The 20,320-nt window shown below is 36.7% G+C and overlaps 1 long non-coding RNA gene across 1 annotated transcript; it reads left to right on the forward strand.

The window, feature by feature from the left end:
- Positions 1 to 202: 202 nt before the first annotated feature.
- LOC141379237 (uncharacterized) lies at positions 203 to 18,440 on the forward strand. The gene is made up of 3 exons (XR_012395704.1): positions 203 to 499; positions 13,226 to 13,356; positions 16,664 to 18,440. It is a non-coding gene; the product is annotated as an uncharacterized lncRNA (long non-coding RNA).
- Positions 18,441 to 20,320: the final 1,880 nt, after the last annotated feature.

The raw sequence follows: 20,320 nt of genomic DNA on the forward strand, positions 1-20,320 counted from the left end.
TCAGCTTGATCTGTTTCATTGGATAAGTGCTACTCTGACGTTTTTTGCTTACTAATACAATTTTGAAAAAAAAAGGCCTCCAAGGTTAAGTATACCATATAGATCGACACAGAAAATCCATTTGTCGCCATTGAAATCTGAAATATTAATGTTATCTGTCCCCGGAGAGCGCTTTATATGCTCAAAGTGTGAAAATCAGGCTGGGGCTTCTGGCTTTGTGAGGGATTATTTCTTTATTTATTCAGACTCGCTACATGGCCACGTCCTGTCGCTCTTGCCAAATTGCTTGAGAAATTTATAAACATTTTCTGAAAGCCTGCGCGCACATTCAAACTGTCAAGTCTCGGTGCTGAGGAGTATTTCTAGTGCTGAGGTTCTAAAAATACACACAGGCAGACAGAAGAGACTTCAGGCCCTCGCAGAGCCGTCTGCCTCGACTGGAAACTCCGGAAACTGAAAGAAAGATGTGAATGAGACAGATGAGCGCCACAGTCTGACCGTGAGTGAGAGCCGCGTTTGTGTCTGCTTGTGTATGCGTGTGTTTATGCGTGTGTGTTTGTGTGTGTGTGTGATTGTGGACGTGTGTGACGTAATAGTGTAGAGATATTCAACTATCAAGGAGGTGTTTGGAAGAGGCTGTCAGCGCTTGAGGTTGCAGACTGAGCTGAGGGAGAAACATTTCAGAGTTGATGTGTGTGTGTGTGTGTGTGTGTGTGTGTGTGTGTGTGTGTGTGTGTGTGTGTGTGTGTGTGTGTGTGTGTGTGTGTGTGTGTGTGTGTGTGTGTGTGTGTGTGTGTGTGTAGTATGTGGATTTTTTGTTCAGAGACATGCACTGCATAACAAAACCTTGGAGCTGTGGCTTGGTGTGTTGTGCACATGTTGATTTAGTGTGAAGAAAGTGAGATTGAATTTGAATCTTCCTCTTCATTGTTTCTTAGTAGGCCCTAGTATTGAGATGTGTTTTTGCTAATATGATCACAACTATATAACTCTAAATATAGGTGTAAATGAGGTATAAAATCTTTTAAACTTGTCTGCTTTAAACCACATCCAGATATAGTTGACAACACATTTGATTGAATTGCTTTGAATAAGGCTGTTTACATCTGGTAAGGCTGTTTACACCTGTTTTTACCTTCATGCGTTCTCTCTGATCAGAGAGCAGCTGATTTTTGAAAGTGGTTTAATTTACATTCAGATCTTCTAATTCCGTGCTATATGCAGATTTAACAAAAGTATGTTGACTAAAGAGTCAGATATACCTAATTTTATTTAATTATTATTATTTACAGAAATTTAAGTTAAGCTGTATCATATTCAGCGTACAAATGATTTTATATGTAGGCTACTGGAGGCCTTGGACTTCACTCGTGCTCCAGTAAAAGATCATCAAAAGCGCACAAGACAGTCTCTGTGATTTTGTCTTTGCCATGATGACAGTAAATAGTATTTTACTAGATTTTTTTTCAAGACACTTCTATACAGCTTAAAGTGAGATTTAAAGACCTAACTAGGTTAATTAGGTTAACTAGGCAGGTTAGGGTAATTAGGCAAGTTATTGTATAACAGTGGTTTATTCTGTAGACTATCGGAAACAAATATAAATTACAAGGGTTAATAATTTTGACCTTAAAATGGTTTTTAAAAAATTCTAAACTGCTTTTAACTGCTTCCAAAATAAAACAAATGACAAAAAATATTATCAGACATACTGTAATATGTCCTTGCTCTGTTAAACATAAATTGTGAATTATTTAAAAAAATAAAAATAAATCAAAAGGGGGCAAATAATTCTGACTTCAACTGTATATGTTTTAGAACCATTGAAATTACAAATACTGTATGTTTTAAATGTGTTCATATATATCATGGCCATAAAATAATAATAATAATAATAATAATAATAATAATAATAATAATAATAATAATAATAATAATATGTCATTTGTATTGCTATATCAGACAGATATGTGCAAAACATCATTTAAAACTGAAAAGTGTTTACAGTAATTTGTGTATAACCTACTCTCTCAAACACATATGAATGTGCCTTGTAAATAAAATAAACTATATATTTTCCTATTTTGTTTTTCTCTCTATTCAAAGAGAATGGAGAGTGACACGTCAACTGTTGTGAATGCTGCCAGCTGATATTAATTTAACACTCCTAACTTGATCATTTATTAGCTAATGACTGTTTAAAAATAGAATGAAGCAATTAAAGTTAAATAAAATAAAACAAACATCCCAAACTACTATATGTAAATATTCAACTATATAATATATTTATATATTATATAGTTATAATATTATAACTATATAATATATAAATATATAATATATTTATATATTATATATTATATATATGTTGACCTGCAGGTTTTGATTTAATGTTTATTTATATATTATATAATATATTATATAATTATTTATAATTAAAGAACATAACACAAAATCTTCATAGTAAAGCTAAGGCAATACCAGACAACGATTAGAACTAAGGACTTAAATACACTTGAGAAACCAATTAAACAAGTAGCAGGTGCACATCAGTAACCATGACAACAGATGAGAAAACCAATTCTAAACAGCAAAGGATAACTGAGCCAAAGCTCAAATTGTTGAGTATGGCACTAGCAAAGCCAAGGTTGATGGTTTGATTACCAGCAAGAGCTAGCACTTGTAAAATGATAAATGCATACCTAAAAAGAGCATCTGTCAAAAAACAAATGTAAATTACATCAACAATGACCTAAAAAACAGAAACATTTGTGTTTTTTTTTAAATAATTTATGCTGTAGTCCTGTAGTGCCCTGTTGTTTGTTTTGTTTTGTTTTTGTCCAGTACTTGTATATACCAAAAGACGGAACATGTAATGTCCATCATAACAACACTAATACTTTGTGGTTTACACAAAGAAAATGACATTTGCATTTTCAGGCTCCTAAATTTTTCCGGTATCAAATAATTCAGGCCCAGATTTGGCCTAAAGCTGGCACAGCAGGCATTCGTCCGGCACTGGCATACAGCATGTGGGGCAAGCATGGCCCAGGTTTGGCTGAGGTGGCACCGTCTTACAGGCGGCACTCAAGACTTGGGCCGGACATTAAATGTAGTATTTGGCCAAGATGTTAAAATGTATACATGGGCCATGTGAGTTTGGCCTATCTTTACCCACTTTTAAAATGCATTTAAATTATTTTTGAGCAAAGAAAAAACTATCAATTAGGTCGATTCCAGAAAAAGCACAACGCATTGAGGCGCAATGCTTCATGGGTTTATCAGTTTCATTGCAGTCGTGACACACCAACACATCTGGCCCAGTTTAGGCCCAGTTATGAGTTATTAACTTGGCTAAGACTTAGCCCAGATATGGTCCATGTTTGCCTCTTGTAGGGAAGCCACACTTGGTCCAGTCATGTACCGTAGTTCACTGTAGCATGTGGGCCAAGCAAATGCTAATGGTGTGGGCGAGATCTGGGCCAGAGAAATTTTGCTATGGGGGTTGTTATTTCATTGAACAGTCTAAACATATACAAGATTAAAAAAGAAATAGACAGTCTCACACATATGTTGACCTGCAGGTTTTGATTTAATGTTTGAATCTGCTTGCTTCTCCTCTGTTTTCCCACTCTTCTCTCTTCTACTATTGTAAATGAATCCAACACAACAACAAAGAAGATGGTGGGTGTACGTTGCGGCCAATGGCTTCATACATTGATCTATAGGTCCATTCACTTGATGTATACCGTGTATGACATCACAGTCGTGTTGTAAGTGTCTATGGGTGGATAAAACAGTGTGTCTGACCCTGTATGTGAGTTAATACGCCTTATCAGGATCACTGGGAGGAAAGGGAGGACAGCGTACGGCCAATTTAACACATGAAGGCACACACTCACCGCTGGAATGGGCTACAGATAAAAGAGATGAGAGATCAGACTGTTTGTTAGGCCTTTCACTGCACCTGCATTGTGAGTGTATGTGTGTGTGCGCGTGTGTGTGTGTGGTCGGGGGTTAGTGTGGCCTCAGCAATACAATAGACAGCGGGGCACGGTCAAGCCGTTTAGTTCAGCAGTGCAAACACAGCAAGACATAATGGATAGATAATAAACACACGGCCACAGAAAATAAGCATCAGCGCACACGCTAACACAACTATTATTTTAATACGTTCTCACTCTCTTGATCTCAGATTACAACATTCCTTTACATTTTGGAGACCCTTTGAGTCACCCGGTTGACCACCCTAAAATAATAATAATAGATCAATACAGAAATATTAATATATACTGTATAACACTATAACACTGCAATGCATTTAATTACAATAATAATTCAATAAAATTACAATAGTAACATGCTAAAAATATTATTTATGGTTGTTTTTGAATCATAAACATTTGTGTGAAGCATTTAATGTACACCGAACACTAAGACACTGAAAACACTGTTATCCAGGATGTCCGTGAGATTTTAAAAAGTCCTAAAATGTCTTAAATTGCAAAAACAAAATTTTAGGTCTTAAAAAGTCTTAAATTCACTAAAATATTGTGTAGTGTGTCTTAAATCATTTTGAACAGGTCTGCATTTTCATCTGTCCAGTAAAGCTACCCAATTGGGCTGACATCTATTACCAACAATCCATCTTAATGAAATCAGGAAAAGAAAACTCAGAAAACAATTACACAGTTCCTAATAATAATAGCAGCAATATATCCCTTTATGTTATCTTTCAATTATATAAAAATTCTTGACAGAAGTAAGGGGAAATAGACACAATGTTTAAAAATAGGCATGAAACTTTAGGCTTTATAACAGAAATGCATTAGGTTAAATACTCAATTTGAGCCAAATATATTTTTGATTATTTACATGTGATTGCCTCCACTATAAATATGCTTTTAACAATATTAAACTTGTAATTGAAAAAAAGAAAATAATTTTTATCTTGAATAAATGTGTATACACACAATTTTTAATGTTTTGATTCATTAAAGTGTGTCACTTAGAAATAATTATATTTGATTTGTTTTTTGTGGCAAGCATAATGCATTAGAAATAAAGCATAAAGCATTAGAAAAAAAGCATAAAGCATTAGAAATAATCATTAGTGTTTGGCCCCTTATAAGTCTAAAGTGTCGATCATAATGGTCCTAAAAAGATCTGCATGAAACCTGCAGAAACCCTGTTATCATGAGCTGCTCACATTAAAAGATCACAGTCCTGTTCATCACTCTGAAACACAACATACATCACATTTCACATATATATCAGTGTTATACACAGTTATAACAACTTTTTTACTTTATATGTACACCTTTTGCCAACCCAGGCTCTTTCTGAAAATGTACCTCTATATACATTTCTGGAGAGCACCAAATACATTCCAGGATGTACATTTTTTTCCAGTTTTTGTTTTTGTGAATCCACCAGAGAACGCTGTGTATGCTTTTTTAGATCTCAAATTTCTCTTGCAAGTGCTTTTCGATCCTGCTGTTCTTGCGTAAATCCACCAGAGGCTGCTGTCGACTGACTGAATGACTGACTGAATGACTGACTGGCTAACCTCCTTCCCTAAACCCAACCAATAGTGTTTTCAAAAGCACTAATTGACCAGCGCCCAGCCACTTCCCTAAATCCAGTCGACAGATTTATAAAGCATTCCAGAAAAGGAAAAGTCCTCGTGGCAGCCTGATTTTTACCACATTTTCAGATTTCACCACATTCTGAACCTGTTATTTACTAGTTTTTTTTTTTTTTTGTCTGTTTTTGTCTTATTTGCTTCCTAAAATTGTTCTTCGCCGGACTCAAACCCTGTCGATGTGATCAACTCCTATCTGCGTCTCAAGTCTGCCGACGTACATGGCAAGCTAACTGGACAAACTGGTAACAGCAGGAAAGCCGTGCATATGGAAGTAAGTGGTCCGGTGGTAAACACAAAAAGGAGCGTTGCCATACCGCCTTGTATCGTTAGTTTTAAAGATGAATGCAGCCATACATATTTCTGGCTACATAATTCTCGATCTCCAGAAATGTAAATACAGATGGGCTACTATGTTGCAAGTGGCTCTGGAAATATTTAATGGACATGAGCTTGACCAGTGAACAATTTAACTTTGTCAAATAACTTTAACAAAGACTGTGAATACTATAACAAATGAACTGTACATTTTAAGCTACTTTTAATTAATGAATTAACAATGAGGTCTTACTGTAAAATGTTAACATAACTAATCTGTTCTCCCCTGTTATTTATATACTGTAAAAACATTCCTTTTGTTTTGTTTTAGTGGTCCTGTTACTTAAACTGGCCATCCTAGAATCTCTTGTTCATTTGTTTTTTCATTGATTCTAACCCTCCTGCCTTCTAGTCCACCTATTTGTCCAGATTTATTCTCCCTCTTTATTTTTTGTCCCCGTCTGTTTTTCACTCGCTCACTCATTCCTTCTCTCTCTCTCTCTCTCTCTCTCTCTCTCTCTCCAAGAAGAATAATCCTTCCTCTGTAAAATCTTTAAAAGCCCTCGCTGTCCCTTATTGAATTACTGTCATCTGTCTGTCTATGAGGAAGTTTATGTGCAGATGGTTTTTATGCCTACTAAAGGTTTTATAACTAACCATAAGGCCTGCTGTGAGTAATAAACAGGGTAAATCATTTTGGAATATTGTTATTTTCCTGAAACGGGTGACAAATGTCAATACATTTATTCATGTTTTGAGGTATTATTCCTATGTTTTCATGTCCTTTACAAAATATGTTTCCTCTTGCCTTTATTCGTGCCTTGTTTGTTATTTAAAATTCATCATTATATTTCCTGCTTGCATAATTACAGATGGGATTTGTTATTTAATAATTGAATTGAATTGAATACACGTTCATTTAGCAGAAATACATAAACATTCATTTGAAGAGAAACAAACATTCATGAATATTCATTGACTAATAATTGTATTTTTATTTACATTCAAAGTCATTTTCATGGTAACTGATACTTTTGCATGAAAATGATTAATTAAATATTGCATTTAGCAGATGCTTTTATCCAAAGCAACTCATTCCAGGTGCATTTTCACCAGTTTTTGCATTCTCAGCCAATCAAACCCTTGACCTTGGCTTTTCACTGTTCAGATTTTTAACAGTAATGATGCTAATTTAATAATAAATCAATGACGCAGGTTTGGATATACACATAATTTTCTTTTAATAATTCTTTACAGAGTAGGGTGGATTAACAGGGGCAGTATGTGGTTCAACCAGGTTGTTAATGCATTCTCTATTGTAAATATTTCTCGATTTTTAATTTTTATTTCTCTATTTAAAGTTAAAAAAAAAAGTTATATTAAATAAATTTGTTATTGTCTTATATTCAAAATGTTATGTTTGTTGCAATTAACTTGTTATAAAAATGTTTTAAAGTTTATTGATTATAGCAACAAAACATGCCAGCTATCAGACAATGTATGTCAAGTGATCAAATTTTTATAAATTAAGTCAATTTGCGTGTAAATCAAATACACACAAGGTTATATCAAAAGCATCAAGAGTTGACAAATATGTCATATATAGTCAGATAAGTCTGTTAACATAAACGACAGGGAAATAAATTGCAAATTTATATTAAATCTGTTTCGTAAAATGATGGAAGTAATAACCAGTACCTACTGCTGCCTATAACAGTACCTACTGCTGTAAATATGAATGAAACTACAGATACAAAATACAAATACCTGAAAATCGCTCACTTCTTTTGACTGAATATTATTAGTAGATTAAAATCAATATTTTTCACTTAAATCCAATGACTTCCAATAAATCCAGTGATTGATTCATGTTAATAAGACAGGTTGTCACGACTCAGGAGTGGCATGTGACATCACAATACAGGGAAATTTGGAACTGCATTTTTTTTCTGACTGTACTTCTGAATTAAGAGGTGAGTATTTGTATGTATATGCTGATTGTTTACGCACACTGTGGACACATAAGTATTCACACCAAATGTAAAAGTAGATTTTGTGGAACAGGCTCTGGTATCATTATTATTATTGTTATTATAAATACTCTGGAAGCAATTAAATAGACACAGGGTCCAAAAGACTCAATAATCATTAGCAAAGAGCTGTTATATTGTCATAAACTAGGATTAACAAAGGTTAATAAACACAGAGTATGTTTACATAGACACCAATAAACCAATTTTTATATGAATAAGACAATACTCTAATTAAGAGTCTGCCATGTAAACAGCAATTTTTGATTAGCTTAATGTGACTAAGGTTATAATCAAACTGAACAGAAATCGAATTAAGACGTGGAGTATTCCTATTAAGTACATGTCGCATTATTGAAGTACAGTACAGACATGCAAACACCTTAATCAAACTATTGCCATCATGTAGGACTTTTTGCCGCATTTTGTGACAGGATATTCTATACACACATGGCTGTTTGACACTATTCTCTGCACCTACTTAGTCAGTACAGTGGACGAGAGAGGTTAATGTGCTGCAAAACATGTGCAATTACAAAAAACACCAGCAAATTAAGAAAAGATCTTCATCTATTTGACAGCACACATGCTGCAAATCCTCACAACGCATAAACATTAAAAAATCTGCTGCATTTTCACACAACACACAGAAATTAATAAAACGTGTTGCATTTTCTCACAACGCAAACAATTTACAGAAACGGGCTGCATATTCTCACAACACAACAAAAAAACAGAACACAACGTAAATGTTTTAAGGGGACCCAAAAACGTGACAGACGCCACTGTGCCGTGACTATTGCTTAGTGAAGTTGTAGATGATCTTTGAAAGGTGAGTTTTTTGTTTGTTTATTTTAATATCCAGGTTATCTTGTCTTTAGTATTTACTAGCCTAAATAACCATAAACTAAATAGCTGGTCTGTCACGTTTTAGGGTCACCTTGAAACATTTCCGTTGTGTTCCGTGCAAGTGTTGTGAGAAAACGTGTTTGTTAATACTTAGCTTTTTTTTAAGAAAATGCAGCATGTTTTAATCATTTGTTTGCGTTGTGAGAAAATGCAGCGTTTTTTTTTCCTTCTTTTTTTAATGAGTTTGCATTCTGAAGATTTGCAGGACATGTTCTGTCAAACAAAAATATCTTTTCCTAATTTGCTGGTGTTTTTTGTAATTACACATGTTTTCAACCCGGGCTCATTGTGGAAACGTAGCCCCGCGGACGTTTCTGCGGACCGCGATTTACGTCCCGGGAGGTACGTATTCCAGCGTTTTTTTGTTTTCGCGGATCCGCAAGAGGCCGCTGTGTGCGCTTTTTCGCGTCTCGGGCGGGCGCCTCTCGGGAGCGCGTGGCGTTCACGCCCACGCCGTTCTCGCGCGAAAAGCCGCCGGTTCGAAAAAAAAAAAAAAAAAGCAAAAGCCCCCGTCTTCGATTTCGACCGCGTTTTCGGATCCCGCCGCGTTCTCGCCCTTATTTTCCGGATTCCGTTTTTCGTCTTACCTGATTTCCGGAACCCGCTGTTCCCCGGACTCGATCCCAGTCGTCGTCCACCGCGGCCGGCTCCGGCTCCTCCTCCGGGGCCTTCGCTCCGCCGACGCAACGCTGTGAGCTAGGCGGACAAACTGATTGCATCGGGAAAGCCCTCCACTCGGAGACGAGCCGTCGGCCGGCGAGCACGAAGAAGAGGGGCGGAGCGGCGCCACACCGGCCCGCAGCGTTCGCTCAAAAAAAAACCAAACGCAGCCTTTACATACCTCTGGCCACGTAAATCGCGGTCTACAGAAACGTCCGCGGGGCTATGTTTCCAGAATGAGCTTGGGTTGCATGTTTTCCTGAATTAAAGCATGTTAGGTTATCTCGGCCATCGTGGTAAAGAACCCCAGACCCACACCTCGAGAAATGCTGAGTTTTTTTCCATTCAGTGTGTGGTATCAATTTCTATTAAAACAACACTCTCCCACTAGTACTTCATAGATACATCGAGTACCTTAGTTTGTCATGGGCTTATGAATAAAATGAAAGTGAAACTGTCGAACTATAGACAGATTTAAAATAACTGAAACTGCATGAAACTCTGGAAGACACGTGGATAGTGTGGTAATGCAATAAAGTTAATCGATTTATGTGCTATAACATGTAAAGTGGGAACATGAAAAGATCATTCATAAAGCAACTCATGTAAACACCTTAATCATATTATTGACTTCTTCAGATTTAGGCAAATAATTCGATCAATGATGTCCATGTGAATGTAGTCATTGTTACAAATGCACTGAGTTAATATGAGTTAATGCAGTTGAAATTTGTAAAAACATGTTAAAAAGTTTCTACCTGGATAACAGTGATGCCAAAGAAAATATACCTTTCCTCCTGTTGGACACAATATGAAAACAATACAGCAAAAAAGAAAAATCTATTTTTCTCTTCCTATATTTCTCTCCTCGGAGTCATCGTCTGTCTGTTTTCCCAATACACAAGTGAGCGTCTGACCTCCACATTACCTCATTCACCTGCGCAGGTGCGCTGAAGATCTGCAGTATGGCAGCAGACAGTAGTAGAGGACAGCTCTAACAAGAAAAGGAAAAAAGAGCCATCACTCCTTCCCAAACAAGGTTGAGATGTCAAAGGTCAGCCTGCACTTCTTCCCCAGGCTCATTACATCATCCCATCCGTGTAGTTTTCTGTCCTTCGCTAACACCTCTCCCTTTTTCTCCAATGGCATTTATGTAAACACAGCTGTGTTGTTAACATTAAAGGCCCTTGTTCTTTTGAACCCCCCTTGAAAAATTTGCGGCCCTCTCTTCGTCTCGCTACATCAGAGAACACAAGCGTTCGATGGAACAACCACAAGTGCAACTGTATCTGCTTGAACTGCAGGTGTCGTTCTTCATGGTTCGCACGCCATCAAATAAACACGTATCCTACCATTGCGAGAGGATCCAAAGAGCCGTTTGCACACAGCCGTCATGTGGCCGCCGGTAAACAGCAATCAGTAATGCCAGTAAGCGGATCAGTGTGGCGAGACATACATGTAAAGTGAGAGTCAAAGTAATCAGGAGCTTCTTGGTGAAGCATAGAGGCTCAAATTTTACCAATGAGAGAAAAAAAAAAGATGATTTGTAGATTAGAGAGCGTCAAAAAAAGTGCTTACACATGAAGTTCAAACACAATAGATGGGGGCCCCTGGTGTAGACTTTCCCCAGGCTGTTTGTCTCATTAGGGACTCTTTTGATTAATAACATCCCTGGAAACCAGTGGTATTAGCCGAATTAGGAGACCAGAGGGAATTGAGAGGGAAGAGAGGAGGGATAACCTTGCAGCAGCCCAGGGCTCTGTCTCGCGGTATTTCCCCCCTCATTCGATGAATGAAATCAAGCCTGCTAGGCACCCGGTCTCTGAACCCTAATCCAATGTCATTAGTATTCTCGTGTTTGGCTTGGCAATGCCTGACGTGATTAATGTGGCTGTAGAGTTGACAGAGAGAGATCATGAGTTGTGTTGATGGTCCGCTTCACATAATCAGATGTGGGTTTGTGATTGATTTTTTCGTTAATTCACACACCCTCCCTTTGACGTTTACTTTTCTCCTTGTGATTTTGTCTCCTCTCTCTTTTTTTTTTTGTCAGGCTACTGTTTTGTATTATTTGGCTCATTCACAGTTAACTTGTGTACTGTTGAATGAAGATCCAGAGAAGTACCCTAGTTCTCATTGATGTTGAAGCATACAATGTGTAAGTGTAAGACAGTGGCAAGACTAGGGCTAACAAGAATGGGCATCGAATGGGTGGGATAGGGATGGAAAAAATACACATATACTATAATCTCTTAACTGCATTAATTTAGACTTTGTGTAACCTAAACTTAAAAGAAATTATTATTAGTAATTATTTTGGATTTGATTCATTGGGCCAAATAGCCCACCTTGACAACCAGTAGTTTGAAATTCTGCCCCTAATTATTTTACTCATGATTTATTTATTTATTGAAGGGGCAGCACAGTGTTTCAGTGGTTAGCGCTGTCGCCTCACAGTAAGGTCGCTGGTTTGAGTTCCAGCTGGGTCAGTTGGCATTTCTATGTGGAGTTTGTATGTTCTCGCTATGTTCGCTTGGGTTTCCTCCACTTGCTCTGGTTTCCCCCACAGTCCAAAGACATGCGATAAACTGGGTAAAACAAAATTGGCCACAGTGTATGAGGGTGTGTGTGTGAATGCGAGAGTATGGGTTTCCCAGTACTGGGTTGCAGCAGGAAGGGCATCCGCTGCGTAGAACAAATGCTGAAATGGCTGGCGGTTCCTTTAGCTGTGATGACCCCTGATAGATAAGGGACTAAACCGAAGGAAAACTAATTTATTTATTTATTTATTTATTTATTTATTTATTTATTTATTTATTTATTTATTTATTTATTTATTTATATGTTATTTATCCATTTATTGTATTTATTTATTTATTCATCTATTTATTTATTTATATTTTATTTATTTATTTAATTATTAAATTATTAATTAATTAATTTATTTATTCATTCATTTTTTTTCGGCTTAGTCTCTTTATTAATCTGGGGTCGCCACAGCAGAATGAGCCGCTAACTTATCCAGCATATGTTTTACACAGGGTCTGTGAGATGGCAGCACTACCACCGCGTCGCCCTATTTATTTATTTTTTTAGTAGTATTTTATTTATTTATTTATTTTATTATGCAGTTGTTCCTCATTTAAATGTAACTACCCTGGCATTATAAGAGTCTTGCATGGACACACTACATTCATATTTAAAGTTAAATAAAAAAAAATCTTGTTTATGGTGTTTGCTAGTTTGTAGTATTATAAGTCTTCACCTCATTTCAATGCATACTAGTCTAGATGAGATATTTATCACTAACATATTTAACTATACAAGAAATATCCACATTTTTAAGTGTATCTCCCAGTATGCATCTCTCATCAGTAAAGCAGAACTTCTAAATTTTGGACTGAGCTGAATATTTGTGGTCTTATTAGGTTAGGTATGAGGGCCAGCTGTTTCGCTCGAGTGGATCTGCTGAGTGGACGCTGATGAATCCAGTCTGATAATGAGTGCTAAGCATGCTGAGAATCCACACACATCTCAATCATTACAACTCAACCTCCGGGGAGAGAGGAATGCAGAAAGAAAAGGGGGACGTTGAGGCAGGAAAAGACACACACACACAAAAAAAACTCCACAGAAGAGTGAAAGTCTTCATTTTCTTCCACAGCTTCAGCTCTGTGAGTCTTGGCAAAGACAAATGGCAGGTATCACCTTCCTCCAACGCCTGGCCCAATGCCGTCACTGCTCTTTACGCTCGAAGGAAACACTTAACGAAGCTGATGTGTTCAAGAAATGTGTGTGAGTGTGTTTGGTTGCACTTTTATTTCCCCTTTAGGATGGTCCCGTTTAGACATTATGTTGACTGCAAGCAACTTTGTAACTACAGTGGAGATCAAAATTAGAAAACAGTTTATAATCACATTATTTTTTGAAAGAAATAATGAAATCATCAGTCAGATTTTAAAGGAATTTATGTGACTATGCCATGCTATTTCAACAGGGTTTTACAAATAAAACTGTCAAAAAGGCACTTAAAATCAGAAGGTTACAATAGACAAAGAAGTAAAGGCCAGTAAACAACTGAGCTCACTGAGTGTGTTTCCAAAGTTATATTGTAGTTTTTTTTTTTTAGAAATTATTTTCCAGAGATTTTCAATCAGGTTTAGTTTAGGACTCTGGGTTGTCATTTAATTATTTTTTTTTTTTTCATTGAAGTTTTGCATTTAAATGAGGTCCAACTCCTCTCTCTGCACAAGACATGATGACTAATCATGACTTCTTTATATACTTTGGTTTTAAATACTTTATAATTTCATCTACTTTGGACTTTCAAACCTGTTTTCATCACTAAAGTGAAGTTTAGACTCATTTGAATTTAAAAAAAAAAGTTTTGTGTATAGATAACAGAATTTTGAACAGAATTTTTGGTGCGCAATTGCACATATCTGCTAAAACAGCCAAAAATGCTGTATTATATACCAAGCCAGAATTTTTTGTTGTCACCTTGTTAGTAAACAGTACCAGCAAGCAAGTGATGACATGATGTCGTTGGCTTGGTGTTGATGTACATTTTTAATTTGCTGTAAGTATATGATAAATCTCCACTTTTGGATGTACAGTGATCCCATGTTTATCGCTGGAGTTACGTTCTAAAAATAATCCGCAATAAGTGAAATCCGTAAAATAGTTCGCTTTATTTTTTACAATTATTATGTTTTAGGCTGTAAAACCCCTCACTACACACTTTATACACTTCTCTCAGACAGGCATTAACATTTTCACACTTTTTTCTCTTGTTTAAAAGAAAGATCAAACCTGTTGCCAGGCGCAAACATTCATCGCTGTCAGCTAAAGGTTCATAAAGCTTTTTAGCTTCCTGCAGTCACTGATCCACAAAGTTAAAGCAAACTCCAACCTTAAGGGGCTCACACAACGGATGTGCCATGGCCAAGCACATGATAGTTGGAAGTAACACACACCGAACGCACGCATTCGCATGTTATTCATAATGAAATTATTCAGATGGCGCTCTGTAGTGTGACAGAAATATGAACAGTGTCCTCAGTCATAACTGGGCACAGCAGACAGCGGTGTGCGTACCCTCAAATAAACCTATGTTTACAATTCTAAAATGCAAAATGAAAAAATGAATGCATTCTGTACTGTATAGGAGACACTGAGGAGATTGATTGGCAATGGTCTACAGCCAATCCGGATGCAGAACACAATGCACTGTAAAAAAAAATAAAAAAAATGTCTAATTGCTCAAAAAAAAAAAAAAAAATCTGCAAAACTGTGAGGTTGTGAAAGGTGCACTGCAAAAATGCTTTTCTTACTTAGATTTTTTATCTTGTTTCTTGTCCAAATATCTGAACAATCCTAAATCAAGAAGCATTTTTTAAACAAGCAAAACATTTTATCTTGTTTTAATAAGTAATATGCCAAAATTAATTAAGTTTTTCCTTAAAACAAGAATTAAAATAATCTGTCAATGGGGTAAGCAAAATAATCGAAAGGAAAAACAAGATTATTTTGCTCACCCCATTAACAGATTATTTAGCTTTTTTTAAGAAAAAATTCACTTGATTCTGGCGTATTATTTCTTAAAACAAGACAAAATGTTTTGCTTGTCTTGAAAATGCTTCTTGATTTAAGAATTTTAGATATTTGGACTAGAAACAAAGCAACAAAGTGGTGCAGTAGATAGTGCTGTCGCGTCACAGCAAGTTGGTCGCTGGTTCGGCTAAGTCTCGGCTCAGTTGGCGTTTCTGTGTGGAGTTTGCATGTTGTCCCTGCGTTCGCGTGGGTTTCCTTTGGGTGCTCCGGTTTCCCTCACAGTCCAAAGACATGCAGTACAGGTGAACTGGGTAGGCTAAATTGTCCATAGTGTATGAGTGTGTGTATGAATGTGTGTGTGTGGAACCCAGAGATTTGTTGCGGCTGGAAGGGCATCCACTGCATAAAAACATGCTAGATAAGTTGGTGGTTCATTTTGCTGTGGCGACCCCGGATTAATTAAGGGACTAAGCCGACAAGAAAATGAATGAATGACTAGAAAAAAGATAAAAAGTAAGAAAAGCATTCATTGCAGTGTGAACAACAAGGGACCACTGTAAATCCAGTAAAGTAAATCCACTCTATGTTGAAGAAGCATTAGCAAACTTTTGGCCAGTGACACTACCATGTACTCCAATAATGTTATGTATGTTTGATCGCATTTGTCTTTAAAATGATCTACACTCCATAATATGTACTATTGTTGTTTTCAAAGATGACTGTTTTGAGTGTTTATACAGATAAATGTGGCCATTTTAAAAACTTTCTTTTTGAATGTATTGATGCGTATTCGGTCCCTAAAATGGAATGGCCAACTATGTATATTGCTGAAAGTGTTGTGTCATCCTTTTAGCCTTCATCTGGACAATTTGCTGTCAGAATGTTTCAGTTACTTTTAAATAGCTCACCATCTTGCAAAGTCAAGGAAAACTGGAAATTAGGTTGCCAGTTAAATAGGCTTTGTCAGGTAATTAAGAAATTGACCACCAGGTGCCAGATTTACACTAATAATTAGCTAATTTTTAAATATGTTTTATGTAAAATATCTAGTTTACATTTTTTTCATGCTTTAGAATATATTGTAGCTTATTAATTATGATTATAGACCATTTCAACATGGTCATGTCACTGGCCCATGAACATTTCCTGCTTGTTATCAAACTATTTCATAACGGTAACAAGAGACAATTCAATCATAACTTAATGTTGAAACAGCTATCATCACATTATTTATCAATATGTGGCTCTTTTGGATTCTCGGAAGCTATAGAAATTAAAAATGTAAAACAGGAAATACATTGGGACCATTGTTTTGTTTACATCCCTCGAAATGGTCTATAAACTGTTACCAAACTGTGATTTCTAATTTTAATATAAAGTTTACATTTTCGATTTTGGGTCAGTAGAGGTAATTGCTACATGTCTCAGTGTTACTTATAATTAGCAGAAAGTCTGTTTACCAGCTATCAAATTTAACAGTGTTAGCAGACAGTAAGCAGACAGTCTACTAAGGCCCAAATATGCTTTGTTTTTGTGTGTTTACTTTTAGAAATATCACCAGGACCAGACGTTCTTTTGAAGAGAACCGGATCCCAGCTCATCTAGAGCTATTGGGAGACCAGGACTGTGGACGCAGGAACGTAATAATGACGGATAGTGCTGATTGGACATCTTGTGTGAATTAAAGTGGGTTTGACTGTGCTCCGTGTCCCTGCGTGCGGCAGATCGGATAACAAAGCCAGGCTTGTGAAGGTAAACCGATCCTATCACCAGACTCCATTCGGCAGCTCCACGGGTCGGTCCGCAGAAACGTTTCTCTGTTTCTCCGCGCTGAAAGAGGAGACCCACACACACACACACACAAATAAGCACCTACTTACTTTGGACACACACAGATATACTTACTGCTTCTCACACACACATTCAACAGTCTGTGAAATGGGACTTTATCAGGCTGACAGCAAATGAGATGTAAAAGTATTTTTCAGGTATGCACATTCCTTCCTGTCATCCTCAAGAGCATCATTCCTCTTGGTTTCCAGTATAGAACACTTCACATAATAATCTCACATTTTGTCCTCTCCACTGCTCCCTATACTGTACATTCACAGGGCTTTTAACTTGTACAGTCATTTAAAATCATTATCACTAGAAAGTAATTACTTAAATATAATCTGGATTACATAATCAGATTACAAAAATAGGCTCTTGCAATCAGGGCTTGACATTAACTTTTTTGATCACCAGTCACTGTGGCAAGTATTTTTCCCACATTACTAGGCCCTCGATATTTTCACTAGCCACAATTTTGTATTTGAGAGAGTGTATTTTATATGCATAAATTTGACTTTGGCATGCTAAAATTACTTGATTTTGACTTGATGTGGACTTTAACTGCAGTTTGGCTCTTTCATTCAGGGAATTCATTCATGCCCCTCGCGACAAACAAGATATTTGATTCGAGCAACTGCTCTAAGCGTGTATTTTTCATGCAATGTTTGATACCACACGGCGAATGAGAAAAAAAACCTTAGCATTTCCCGAAAACTTAGATGCACTCGGCAGGTAGCATCAGCTGCGCTCTCACAGAGAGAAAATGAAAACAAAACTTAACTGCAGCAAACTACAAAAGCAACACTTCACGTTTGTTTTGCCAACACAACGTGGCTTCTCTGTCGTCTAAACACTGTGACAGTAATGAACATTAATGAAGTTGAACAATAGAGCGCGCTGATTGATTTGAACCAAGCCTTACTCATAATTTAACACAACACCGTAAGACGTAATAAGACACACTCTGGCACAGAAGTCCAGCCTGCACGCTGGAATACACGCTATTATCTCATGGTCGTGACGCAGCTTCAAAAATTCGTTTCAAGCCGGAAGTACGAATTTGCTTGAAATAACGCAAAAACAACCAATTTACACTTTTTAGTAAAATATGTGTCCTAATAGTGTTTTTAGCAGTGTGGGACATATATGATTGTCAACAGCTCAAAAAATGTGTTTTGGTGTTTCGTGACCCTTTAAGCACTCACGCATCAATTCAGTTGTGCGCACAACACTGTCGTCAGTGTGTGAGGATCCCCTGTGTGCGCCCATTCATCCTTTCATTCGGTAATCACCTACTTTCTTTTGCTCGTGCAAATAACCCAACGCAGGTGAAATCTGTCTGCATTTGGCGGGTTGGCTTGTGTTAATGTCAAGCCCTGCTTGCAATTATGATCAGTTTTTATTAATATTTTATACTTTTGATTTGTAGTTGTTGATTCTTCCTATTTTTTTTCTTTTCAGTAAATAAAATAAATATCTCTGACAGACAAATCAAACGTTAGTTGCATTATTTAAAAAAATAACTGAATATATTTTCTTGTCTTTATTTTATTTCCATATGACTTTTGGTACAAAATAATACTAGATTAATTCAATCATTTTCTTCTGGCTTAGTCTCTTTATTAATCAGGGGTTGCCATAGTGGAATTAATACATACACTGCAGCCAATTTAGTTTATTCAATTTACCTATAATGCATGTCTTTGGACTTGTAGGGGAAAAAGGAGCACCCAGAGAAAATTCATGCTAACACAGGGAGAACATGCAAACTCCTCACAGAAATGCTAACTGACCCAGCCAGGGTTTAACCTGCGACCTTCTTGCTGTGAGGTGACAGTGCTAGAAACTTGTTCATCACGAAAACTATGACAAATTTTGTCAACAAAATTAACACTGATTTTATATTTCATAAAACACCATCCCATACTACTAATCACTATACAGTAGCATATAATTAATGTTAGTTTCTAATTCACTGTCATAACATATTAACAAATTGCAGAAAAAAATATTTTCTTCCTATCTGTCTTTTTTCCCCTTTAAAAACAAAGCAAGGTTGCTTGAGGATATATTTTGAATTTACCTTATTTTTCCTACACTATTTATTTCTTGTAATAAACTTACAAAAATGTTGTTAGATCAATACTTTAAACAAGAATAAGGCTTTTTGCCAGTGGGCTAAGAAAAACAAACCTTAAGAGCTAAACTTTAATATTCTCAAGTCTATTAATCTCCATTTTATGGGTGTAAAAATATTCTACAGCTTCGGGCGTGTTGACCTGTTGACCATAATAATATTTTTATTTATTTATTTATATATTTATTTTTTGGTAAACAGACCAGCATTCTGACACAGTACACCAGACGGTCATTCGCATTCATGGTATTTTCTTCCTCACTGCTAAAACATAAAAACAGATTGAATGTAGAGTGTTTCAACACATCCAGTATGATTTGGAGAGCAGGATTCATGCTCTAATGTGAACGGGTGCTTCTGTTACGCATATATGAAATAATCCAGCAGCCAGCTGAGCACTCAAGATGGCAGGCATTCTTGGAAGGCCGTGGTGTCAATCCCCAGTGCCCTCCAAGCAGAAAAGAGGTGCAATCTGATGCTCGTCCCGCTCGTGTCTGTTTCATATTCATTCCTCTGTCAGAGAGAGCGATTGTGTGGGTGGACCTGCAACTGTAAATACTGCACAAGATTTAAGTCGCACAGATAATTCCTACATTAGCGCATTAAGGAGGCGTATTTTATTGTCTTTTTCTGAGTTATTCGTGTAGATATAAGTGTCACCGTAGATTAGAGAGATAAGATTTAATTCGTATGGAGTGTTGCGTATTTGGCAAGGGATATGAGGTATTTCCAGCTTGTTCATTTTTATTGCACTTTCTTCCCTCCTTCAGCTCATTTGTTTGTGTTTAGCTTAATCTTCATTCTGCAGTTTTTCAGAACAAGTCTCCAGGTATCGTTTGCATAAATCCTCGTAATTTGTGCGCGTGAGAAAGAGAGGGAGTCTTTAGCCAACATCAAGACAAGTGTGTGATGGATGTGGGAATGAAAGATCACATCTGTGTGTTTTCCATTTGTCAGCGCTGGATCAACACATCTGGTTATTAATTATGGCCGATATTAGAGCTTTTTATATAATAGCAGACTTCTTTCAGGAATACGTTGTGTGTTTTGGCACTGAGCTTCTGTCCTTGTGTTGTCCTCATTGAAGATGTGAGCTGGACAAAGAAATTCACTTTTGATTGCTGATCAAATTCAACACAAGGGGTGCTTTTTGACATCTGGAGCTGAGAGTTTGCTAGACACCCATTGCAGAATTATATGCTGGTCAAGGAGTATCAACCATAAGTAATAATTCAC

Source organism: Danio rerio, chromosome 20 (genome assembly GCF_049306965.1).
Source record: "Danio rerio strain Tuebingen ecotype United States chromosome 20, GRCz12tu, whole genome shotgun sequence".
In the NCBI taxonomy this organism is placed as follows: domain Eukaryota; kingdom Metazoa; phylum Chordata; class Actinopteri; order Cypriniformes; family Danionidae; genus Danio; species Danio rerio.